The sequence below is a fragment of the Carassius gibelio genome, chromosome A1, assembly GCF_023724105.1.
Source record: "Carassius gibelio isolate Cgi1373 ecotype wild population from Czech Republic chromosome A1, carGib1.2-hapl.c, whole genome shotgun sequence".
In the NCBI taxonomy this organism is placed as follows: Eukaryota; Metazoa; Chordata; class Actinopteri; order Cypriniformes; family Cyprinidae; genus Carassius; species Carassius gibelio.
Genome location: NC_068371.1, coordinates 27,977,127 through 27,989,374, shown reverse-complemented (window position 1 = coordinate 27,989,374; position 12,248 = coordinate 27,977,127). Strand labels below are relative to the sequence as shown.

General features: G+C 35.7%; 1 protein-coding gene and 1 long non-coding RNA gene across 3 annotated transcripts in view; one reads left to right on the top strand and one right to left on the bottom strand.

Moving 5' to 3' along the window:
- The window catches only part of ctnna2 (catenin (cadherin-associated protein), alpha 2), a 355,646-nt gene that overhangs the window by 23,090 nt on the left and 320,308 nt on the right, over positions 1 to 12,248 (top strand). The gene's annotated exons all lie outside the window — the stretch shown is intronic.
- LOC128017391 (uncharacterized) lies at positions 4,639 to 5,922 on the bottom strand. Of its 2 annotated transcripts, XR_008184430.1 has the most exons (4): positions 5,708 to 5,922; positions 5,348 to 5,485; positions 5,093 to 5,161; positions 4,639 to 4,915 (listed from the first exon to the last, which is right to left on the bottom strand). It is a non-coding gene; the product is annotated as an uncharacterized LOC128017391 (long non-coding RNA). The 2 variants fall into 2 exon arrangements; XR_008184429.1 differs by having other exon boundaries at positions 5,348 to 5,922.

Below are 12,248 nucleotides of genomic sequence, written 5' to 3'. Positions count from 1 at the left end.
CACTTTACAGATTTGATTGATGTATTGCTCTTATCTGTACGATCAAAACTGAAAGTGTAATTTAAGCTCATTCCAAAGGGGTTAAAATTCGCAATAACATTGATTTATTGAATAATTAAGTAAATATAATTCCTTGATTTACCTTTGTAAAGAAATAAAATTGCTCTCTGCTCTCTTTACCGACGACATCTTTATCTGTGTTGGCCACAGTAGCTTCTCTAAAGGGAGCAGTGAGCGGGGCACTGAGCCATTGGTTGCAAGATGGCGCAAAAAATTACACAGTGCAACTTTAATTATTTAATTATTATTATTATTATTTTTAGGCAAAATAGTATAGAAATTGTAATATTGACAATTACTTGAAAATGATCATTGCATTGTCAGCATAATTTTCTGTTGTTGCAGCAGCTCTTTAATAATTTCATTTCATTTCATTTTCAAGTGCATTTGATGCAAGAAACCTTAAGTTAAATTATACATAATGATATTAATAATAGTAATAATAATAATTATAATAATCACAAAAGAGTAGAATTGGCATGTTTTAACAACTCAGATAGAGAAACTCTAGTTAAGTATGCTTGTGTTCATGAGCTCAGTGTTCAGAAATAGTGCCTTGACAGGCTTTTGTTAAATTTTGCACCCTGGTCTCAATGTATTCCTGCCTTTATTTTAGGATAACAGTTTAGAAGAGGCCAGAGGAATAAGAGGCAGGACTGAGATTTTTTACGCTTACAAAATTTGTCTTTGTAGTTTCTACATGTTATTATTATTATTTTTTACACTAAAAAAAGTTTACTATTATTTATTTAAAAAAAACCATAAACCATGGTAATGAGGACCATGGTTTTACTTGTTTTGACCATCTTACTACTACTAGTCAGTTAAACACTGGCCTAGAGTTCCTTCTATTTAAATGCTTAGTTCTGATACATTTTAATTGAAGTAAAATGTTAATTCATTAAGAGCCTGATTAGAGATAATATCAGTGTCTTTTATAAATTAGGTGTTAAAGTTAAAGTTCTTAAAGGGATAGTTCACCCAAAAAATAAATAAATAACAAAAATAAAATAATCTAAGTTCATACCTGTGCAGGAATTTTGATTCAATTTTGTGCAGTCTCTAATTCAAACAATAGTTCAGCAAATTCAGCTGTGGGGCTGCTTAAATCATGTTGCAGAAAGTGGCTGCTTAATGCCAGGAGATGTGCTCGGGCTGTTGAAGTGCTGAATTTTCAAAGTGATTTAAAATGCATCCATTTGGTGTAGACTGGCAACAAGTCAAGGTCGTGACTCTGATGACGGATGAGGAGAAACTGGCCCATCAGGGTGTGGACTGGACCGGACACCAGGGATTTGTGACTCACTGATTGAGCAGTGCCCTGTGGATTTAGCATTCCGATGTAACTAGTTATGCTGCTGCCCGCATGGTATGACCTCATGGATGATGCATTGGCCCTTTTCATCCAAAATAGTATTTTTATCCAAAATATATATATATTTTGATTCTGCTAAAGTTTATTCAACATATTCATTACACAAACACACACACACACACACACACACACACACACACACACACACACACAAACATATATATATATATATATATATATATATATATATATATATATATATATATATATATATATATATATATATATATATATATATGCTTAGATAATTTAAGATTTTTTATAACAATAATCTAGTCACTGTCATTTGATGCTGGATGTGGTGAATAGGCTGCCAGTAATCAAAATATTGATTTTGAAGTAATTGAAAACGATAGTTTTGGGAATATGGTTGAGATCGTGAAAATAAACCAGATGCTCAATGTACTGAGAAAGTGCGCTCTGAGGATGACAGTGGTGGTAAAATCATCTGCTCAGACTGAGGCCTTCAGGTAAAAAAATAATGCTTCATTTTATTATTTTTTTATTGTTATTAAAATATCAGGAAAGTTTTGAGGCTTTTGATCAATGTCCAGAAATACAAGACACAAGTTATTCTATTAAAAACCTCCAGTAGCCATTTAAAATAATCACTTTTTTATGTCCGGATTGTAGGATACAGTTTGTCTTTGTTTCGTTTTTTAGTCTTGGCTTGGTAAAAATAAGTACAATAAAATAATTCCGTTAAAGATGAAGTAAATTAACAGATAAAAAAGAACAACCATTGTTTTGCTGTTTTTCGAGTTAATTGTGTGTGTAGGAGGTGTTGGCTTTGTGCATGTTGTTAGTGCAAGTCGTTTTCTGAAGTGTCTTGTTTTTTGTTTTTTTTAATAGTTCTGCAGAATGTGGTTGAGTTCATTGGCCCTTTCCTAAAGAAGGATTGAAACATCTAGAACTTTATGGTTTGTTAGCAAGTGTCATTTATTCCTTGCAATTCAAGATTTGTTTAATATTACTGCACAGACAAGAAAAATACTCTCTCTTTCTCTCTCTCTCTCTCTCTCTCTCTCTCCTGATTATGTGATGAATTGAAGGGTTGGAGTAGCTTTTCCATGTTTTCAAATCTCCTTGTGTGACTGTGTTTGTGGAGAAGGAAGTAGGAATGTTTCTCCAGTGATTTTGAGGATGTGTTTCTGAGGGCATTGATGATGTCTGTGGAAAAGGGCTTGTGTCGGTCTGTACAGAGAACAGCATTCCCTTTTATCACAGCACCATGCACTGCTTGTGTTTAGAGGCCAGACGCCCTACTGTTACACACTCTCCAGTCGATATTTTATCTTACATAAACACACAATCTATTTGGTCTTCATTCAGACATTATATAAGGTATTTTAATAAAGATAAGTAACCCTGATCATAAATGCATTTTTAATCAACACGTTACTCTGTGAGTTTTTAATTTGGTAATATGATCTCTAAAAGTTTTTTCATCAAATGTTTGTAATTCTTTTGAGGATTTTGAGGATATGTATTCATACGAGGATAGTAACATCCATCTAAAGACCAATTCTATCATGCTAAATATGTCATATGCATGCACGAAAAGAGAACATTTATTCACAGTATATACATTTATAAACACTAAAGCCCTATTCGGACAGGACTAGTTTTCTAAACTACGTTTGAGTTTCGATTCTTACCACCTGACGTCTGTGATTTTCATGTACCAATTCGGACTGGACTAACATCTCCGTGTTTATTACAGAGGTGGGAGGGTCTGATTTGTGCATCTGGGCGTCACAGAGATCACGCGCTCTGTATGCTTGCATTGCATTCATTCAGAATGATTGCCTTAGTATTATTACACAATAAATACTAAATGGCTAGTATAGCAAAACCATGTTAATGTGTGGTTCCTTTAGTTTAACTTGTTTTCCTTTTTTATTTATTTTTTTATTAAATGTAATTAAAACATTATGTAACTGAGTAAATAAATGAACGTGAGTAATCTTAGCTGATGCTGATATTACAATAGCCGGTATTAACAGTTTACTTGATCTTGCTCTTGATTTTATTATTTGTATTATTTTTTTATTATTATTTATTTGCCGCTAAGCAAATATATCAAACATCCGCGCGGTAACAGCATCTACGGTAATTCACGTTGGCCAAAACACACAAGGAAACGCGTTGTGAAATAAAATATCACCGGCAATGACAGACATTCGCATTCGGACGGGATTCGTTTTCTCAGAGGATCACTGAGTTTGCTGAAAAACGGTAGGTAATTTGCGCTGGAATTATCTCAGAGGTGGTGTGAGAAAAACACAGACGTGGCAGATTCGGACGGGATTAAAATCACTAAGTACGTCTGTGAAACGCAGATTTCTCTAACGACCCCCTGTAAAACTAGTCCCGTCCGAATAGGGCTTTAGTCTCTTAAGGCTGTGTTTATTTAATTAAAAATAGAATAAAAACAATAGTGAAATATATATTTTTTCAACTTAAAATAACTTTCTGTTTTAATATATTTAAAAATTTAATTCATTTCTGTGATGACAAAACTGAATTTTCAGCAGTCATTGCTTCAGTCTTCGGTGATTCTTCAGAAATTGTGCTCAAGTGTACTCAAGAAATTTTTATTTTTATAATCAATATTGAAAACAGTTGCTGTATATTTTGTTAAAACCATTAAAGATGGATGAGAAAATAAGTTACACTAGACCGAACTTTAGAATTAGTTATGTTCAGCAAATACATATTTTTTGATTAACTTCGCCAGAAGATGTATTAATATTGATGACTAAATACTGTAGAAACATAATTTTCTGTAAAGTTGCTTTGTAATGATTTGTATCGTAAAAAGCGCTATACAAATAAACTTGAATTTAATTGAAAACATGAACGTAAAATCTTGTTAGATTTATTTCTTCTTATTCTTCTTCTTATTTATTTCTGAAACCAAAATTTTGATTTACCCTGGAGTTTTCAAACTACATCAACCACTTCAACATCTCTTTAATGCTTTATGTGCGTTTTTTTTTTCTTTTCTTCTTCTTCTTCTTCAAAAAGCCTATAGATTCCAACTAAATAAGGCTTATATATCCTTCAAACAGTTTTTTATACATTCAACATTTGAAATCTTGACAAACTGTCCCTTTTAGTTATCAAATGTAACCAAATTAAAACGAATGGAAGAAAAGCAGAAGCCAAACCCCATATCTGGCTGCGCTGTGACTCAGCAGGGCCGTGCACAGACATTTTGAGGGGCAGTGGCCTAAACCAAAAAAAGGGGCACTGAGGGGGTGGTTGCTTGTTAACACAAATTTTCCAATTATTACAAAATGTACAATTAAAAAAGAAGACAGTACACGCTCAAAATATCTTCCTGTTCTGCATCTGTCTCTTCCCTCTCTGTCTCATTGTATTGCCTTTCTTTCTCATTCTGAACTTTTTCTGTCTCTGGCTCAGTTCAAAGACCTTCACTTTTACTCCGTTGAATTGATTCCGAAGCATTTTCATCTTAATATAGAGAATGAATTGTTAGAATGTACAATTGTTAGGCTTTAGTGCTAATTAAATGTATGTTCTTGTAATATAATTACTCTTCCATTCAAATAATTTTATGTCTATCTTTCTTGTTATAAAACTCTAGCATATTCAGAATCCTTTATTGTCAGCCAGTTTAACAACACTTACCTGTAAGTGTCTGATTTGGCTGATGCTGAATGGGCTCTCCCTCACTCTCTGAGCCTGCCTCTGCCTCATCTTCAATGGAGTAATAAGTAATAGACATTTAATTTCATATTAGCATACAGCCTAAATCTATATATACAACTCATTTAGAGCCTATGATGTGTTAGTCTCAACTAAGACAAGTGATTATAATGGGAGATATACTTACAATAATTAAACAGACAAACTGTCTGCTAACTGTTCTATATGATGATTTACCTGCTGGCTTGCTGGAGCTTTGAATCCATGTTTGCAACGTTGAACTGCCTTTAGCAGCCTCCCTTCTCTCTTTCTCTCTCTGTCTCTGTCTTCTTTTTTGTGAAGGCATTGTTTTTTTTTTTTTTATGGTTGTCTTGTCTACAAAGTGTGCCAACAACGGAAAATGTAGTTATTTGTATTAGATCTGATCTGATCGAGAGTACAATTATAATTTGATTAGACAAGCAGCTTCTTAGAATGTGGATATATTGTACAAGTTGTTAGCACTAGTAGAAGACCAAGAGCACAAAACATTACCGACATAAATACAAATATATATATTTTTTTTAGCAGATTCAACCACTGTCTTGCATAGCCTACCTGTTAATGTGACAGCTTTCGTGAAATGTCGTGTTCACAAGCGCCGCAGACACACACTGTGAGTGATGCTGCGGAGTGCGGAGCGAGCGGGAAAACCTGGAGCGGATTCGCGGAATCAACGGAATGCTTTGAGCGGAGCATTGGGGAAGGGGCACCTCAGTCGATGAGGGCAGAGGGGCAGTGGCTCTGGCCACCGGGCCACCCCCCTGTGCACGGCCCTGTGACTCAGTATTCTTTGTATGTTGTCATCTGCTGTAAGTGCTGCCTGACTGGCTTCCTCAAGTGCTTTATTAGAGATGCATATTTCCTGCTTGATTCCATTATTCCAGCTAAACTCAAATGTAGTCAGGGTTCACTCTTCAGCTCACAGTGTATCAATGGTACAAAGGCAGATGAAAAAGTGCACTGCAGTTTTGATTCACTTTGCATTGAATTATAGAGAGTGTCTGGAGAGAAATTTAAATCTGAAAGGTTTCCAGCTGCTGGTGGTGTAAGTGCATTTTGATTATGTCATATAGTAAGGTGTTTAGAAGCAAGCGAGTCTGAGTTGTGTGCTGTAGCGCTGTTGCAAGTGCTATTGTTAGGTTGACTGGGGAACAGAGGTCCCAGCTTCTAGTCAGATCATAAAGTGTAGACATCAACAAGGACGTCCCTGTAAAGTGCATAAGGTGTGTGTACATGCCCACTGAATGCATCTAACACATAGGATATGGTTTTCCCTCAAAACACACGTCCGCACATCCTGGCATTGCTCCAAGCAGAAAGGATCTGTCGAAGTCTCCATTTGATACAGTCTTCATCGCCTTAGGTTTGTTGAAATACAACAAACCTAAAGCTTTAGACACTTCAGACTCTATTGTATTTAAACTGCACAATGATAGCTGTGAAAATCCTCCACTAAATCCAGTGCATTACATGACATTTTATGAGTTTTTTATTTTTTATTTTTTAGCAGAACATTTTGCATGGCATCATACTCGAAGAGTCACATTTTGTTCCCTTTACAGATTATCAGTGTCTTGAAGCTTCTTTGAAACTGAAGTCTCTCAATGTACAAACTGCTCATAAATTATCATAATTACTCATAAGTTTTAAGTGAAAAACACATGTCCAGATTTAAAACATACTCATATTGGTAATTTACACACCCATACACAAAGTAATTTATATATATATATATATATGGGCAAGTTAACACATTATTTTCGCATTAATGCATTAATTGATTAATTCAACAATTATTTTATCGCATTAACGCAGCTTTTTATTATTATGAAAGTTCGTTGCTCACTGGCTCTGAATCCACATACAGACAAATCATGGGTCACGGGAGAGGATGCTCCCAATCAAACTATTTAGGCTAAGCATCAGCATTCACAAACCACTATCCACTGTTATTTTTAACAGAAAAGAATGCAACAAGCTCATAATCATGACTTTGTAAGTTGGAAATAGGAAGTTTTCAATAGCACGTGAAGACAGCAGAGAATCTCTCTCACTAAACACAGTGGAGTGAACATTGTTAACATTGTGGTTTATTATTTTGAATCGTATGGGACGCGTGGTAACACATGTACATGATATATTGCCTTAAAGATCTAGCGCTTTTGCTGCTTAGAAATATTCACAAAATTACTGTATGCCGCAGGTTTCAGAACATCTGTACCCCGGCTCAGTTAGCGCTCACACTCACTGGCCATCTCTTCCAACCGAGCCAGGGACTGCTAAACAGAACAATCATACTCATCAAACAAATGCACTACAACGAACAGCAAGCGTACTATAATTAGCGTACTTTTCTGCTGATTGGAAATAATTTACTTAATTTTAATAATTTTACATTGATGTTCTGTCAAGCTATTAATATGTCCTTGAGTTAGTATTTTCGCTGATTGTCCATAACTGTCCCACGCAAACAAATTATTAGTCAGGTGAATAATAACTTCATGTATGGAATCTCTAAGAGTATTTTAACCATGTAATAAATTGTGGAGACTGCTTTATCTTCTGTTTCAGTCCTTTGAGACTGAAAGAAAGGCCTAGCAGTTCAAAAGCTCTTTTGAAATATGATAGACAGACAATGAAATTCCATATATAACATTTCCAGCAGGTACACCACAATTTATTTATTTATTTTATTTTATTTTTTTGTTTGTATTTCACCCCCCAGTGTCCTCTGGTGCTTGTTTGATGTTTGCTTACTTGGATGCTTTATGTGAATCCTTTGCATTGTAACGATGTTGCCCTCCAAAGAACATGAGGTAAATTACAATGAGATGGTAAAAACAAATAGCTTTTGAATGCATTTTGAATACTGTAGTCGTTTTGGAAGCATGAATGCTATTCTGAAATTAGATCATGGTAATCCAAGAACAAACTCTTGATGAAAACCACAAATGTTTTAACAATCTGTACTGCACATTTTGGGGTTTGGTGAAAATTAATTTTTTTTTTTTTTTTTTTGCATAACCATGTATCTTTAAAGCAGATTTCATCCTTGTAAAGTCTCCCAGGGGAAATAACATAAGGCAAGCAGGTGGCTTAAAAAGACCCAAAAGCAGTAGCATTATTTAGAGCCTACATTTGAAGATTTTTAATCATTGTAGATCTTGTTTATTAATGTATGCATCAAATTATGTGTTTGAATTCATACTGAAATCTTTGCTTTTAAATTGCAATGCAGACTTAGGTATCTTGGCAAATCTGAATGCCGTTAGAGATGCAGAGAACCCTTCTGAAACTCTAGAAGAGACATAAGGGTATATTGGGATCTTTATCTTAGAAGAACCTCCACCCACCAGACATATTCAAAGCTGATGGATCCAGTCAGTTGCTTTCTATGACTTCAGATGTCTGGAGAAAGAAAACAACAGTCAGACTGTTAAACAATACCTTGTTGCTGCAGAATAAAGTTGTCATCCAGAAATGTCGATGTAGCATCTCTGCTTCTCTCTGAAGAGAAGTTCTTGAACGTCAGTCTTTTAAAGCTTTTGCCGGTATTTCATGTGAATAACAATTCTCGGTTGCTTTTGAATATGTATCCAAACGTCTTCCAGGTCGTTTCAGGTTTTTCTGCTCAGTACTTCAGCTAGGATTAGACCAACTCGAGCTTTCTAAGGGGGAATGGACATCTGACTTACATTTATTTTAGCATAGTATCACACGGTCTTGAGAGTGTGAATGTATTGTGGACCTTAACCTCACTTTTAGATATTTGAGAGTGCAATAACTTTTCTTGCACTCTCTTTAAATACGATTTTCATATTCCCACATGCTTTGTATCCAGGCAAGAGTGGGTGGATATTTATCCGTTTCGTTCTCCTCCTTTTGACACTCTTTTTGATGAAATGTAAATTCATTCACTTCAGACATGCTGAGCTGATTCCACTGAGTATTATATTCCATCAGCACTAACAATCTCACTTACTGTCAGTCTTTAATGTGAAAAATGAGCGGTGTAGCATTTAAATGTATTTGTCAATTGAGAATTGTGTGTATTATTTATCGCATTTTAAAGGGTTAGTTCATCGAAAAATTTAAATTATGTCATTAATAACTTACCCTCATGTCGTTCCAAACCTGTAAGACCTCGGTTAATCTACGGAACACAGTTTAAGATATTTTAGATTTAGTCCGAGAGCTCTCAGTCCCTCCATTGAAAATGTGTGTACGGTATACTGTCCATGTCCAGAAAGGTAAGAAAAACATCTTCGAATTAGTCCATGTGACATCAGAGGGTCAGTTATAATTTTTGAAGCATCGAAAATACATTTTGGTACAAAAATAGCAAAAACTACTACTTTTTTCAGCATTGTCTTCTCTTCCGTGTTGTTGTGAACAAGCTAAAAACACAACAGTTCAATGATATCCGATTCGCGAACGAATCACTCGATGTAACTGGATCTTCTTGAACCAGTTCACCGAATAGAACTGAATTGTTTGAAACGGTTCTCGACTCCAATAAGCATTAAAGATTGACTCGTTCTAGAGTCAAGAGCTGGTTGCATCGGTTTTCGGATCACCAGTAGTGATGGGAAGTTCGGTTCTTTTCCGCGAACCAATTCTTCCGGACATTTCGATTCAATAAACCGGTTGAAGAAAACGGTTCACCGGTTCTTTTGCACATCGACGTAATGGCATCATTGGTGATGATTGCCCTTGATTCAAGCCTTCAGTTTACCCGTGCTCATAACACTATCACAGAATCAGTTCAGAATCAATCACCAAAAGAATCAGTTTGGTTCAGATGCTCTGTGTGTCAGTCTGCTTCACACTGAATCACACATGCGCAGTATCATCAGCTCCTCGGTTCTCGAATCGGACGCATCTGACAGAAACGGTTTTTGACTCGAGAACGAGTTAATCTGTTGTTCATTATCTGGCTCGGCTTGTTGTTCATCTTCAGTTCTCTCTTCACAGCAGTTCAGTCAGTGTACTGTTTGAGTAAACAAATTACTCCGGGATATTGGTTTGTTTTAACTCAGAGGGAGTATCAGCCACATTAAAAAAGTTAACAGCTTAAGTCATTTGTGGATTAATGCTTATTGGAGACGAGAAATGTTTTAAACGATTCAGTTCAATTTGGTGAACTGGTTCAAGAAGATCCGGTTACATCCAGTGATTCGTTCGTGAACCGGATATCATTGAACTGTTGTGTTTTGAACTCGTTTACAACAGACACAGAAGAGAAGGCAATGCTGAAAAAGTCATAGTTTTTGCTATTTTTGCACCAAAATGTATTTTCGATGCATCAAAAAATTCTAACTGACCCTCTGATGTCACAGATGCTTTTATTACCTTTCTGGACATGGACATTATACCGTACATACATTTTCAATGAAGGGACTGAGAGCTCTCGGACTAAATCTAAAATATCTAAAACTGTGTCCCGAAGATGAACTGAGGTCTTACGGGTTTGGAACAACATGAGGGTAAGTTATTAATGACATAATTTAAATTTTTTGGTGAACTAACCCTTTAAGGCTTATAATTACATTTGCTTATTTGAAGTATGTTCATCTGTTCTGCCAGCCTCTGTGCTGGCTTTAATGGTCTTTTTATTGACCCGGTCGACATTTGTCCCTCAGTACAGGTGTTTGATTGGAGTCTGGAGTCGATTTTGTGTGGCCTTGATAGCATTGATCTCAAGCCAGATAGGCAGGCGGTCTTAAAGCTACGATACCTTGTAACCATGGCATTTCAGTCTGTCTCTCGCACATCTTTCATTTTTCATCTCTTTATCTTTATAGCCCTCATTTTATACTTCATTTCTCTTGCTCTCTCATAAACTTTCTTCTCTCTTCCCTTGTCATTTCTTCCTTGTGGCTTTCTGTTGTTTAATCATTGTCTCTCCCTTTCCTTATGCTTTAAACAGCTGATTTATGATGTCTTCCTTGATAATATCTCTCCGGAATTGACTGGCAGGGTCTCACAGCTGCCTTCTCTTGGTGATAGCAGAGTTTTACTAACCAATTTGTTGCCATCCTTCATCCTTTTTCATGGAGATTAGCTTCCTACCGCTAACCTGAAAGCTGCATGCACATTGATCTTGCAGCTGATCCTCCTCTTCAGCTGTGTTGTTTTCAGATAGTTCACTTGGGAAAGGATGGATATAGAAGAAGTTGGCGGTGGTTTTGTACGTTTGATGTGGAGCTTGGTGGCAAATATGCCAGTGCTATTCAGAATGTTTAAAGTTCCAGTCTTTGGATTTCCCAATCATGTTACACTGCTTCTGTAGAATATGGAGCTATTTTCTACTTCTTAACAATTCTATATCTACTTTATTTTCAGCACACTTTCATTGGTATTAAAATGTCATTTGCATGGGCTTTTTAACAGTTTGAGAATTTTTCATATGATGCTAATATTGATACAACTGTGTATGTTAAAAATATGACCAGAAAGTAGAAACCTCAAAACATCACAAACTGTCTTTGAAGTAACATACATGATTTTATATGTGTAGCAGATGCAAGTTTAATTCTAGTGATAATTAAAATATAAATCACTGCATTCTACTGCGTTATGTAAGATATAAAGCATTTTGGAATTTCCAGCAAAAGTTTAAAAGTAAAACAAACAAACAAACAAACAAACAACAACAAAAATTCATGTAAAACACTTATAACTAATATTGTTAAAGATTTTGGCCCCTAGTGTAGTGGTTATCTGGACTATATTCGGGTAATGAGTTTGCTTCATAGCTTGACAGTCTTTCCTTGTAGTGAAAAACGTGGGTTGAAGAGAAAGAAATAGGCAAAGAAAATAACCTGAGGCTTAATTAATGAGTGTTTGGTGACATTTTTACCAGGCGTCTTCATGGATATATTTGCAGGATAGCTTTAATCTGCATGCAGGATACTAACATTAAACACTCAGCTTACAAAGAGAGTAGAGAGCAGATCATGTGTCAGATGAAACATCAAGATCTCACTTTGCTTTGTAGAGATCTCAGATCAAAAGACAAGTGTCCTTTAAATGCCAGCATGAGAGAAGTCAGCATCTCTGGATGCATAGGTGGATATAAATAAATGCATAGGTT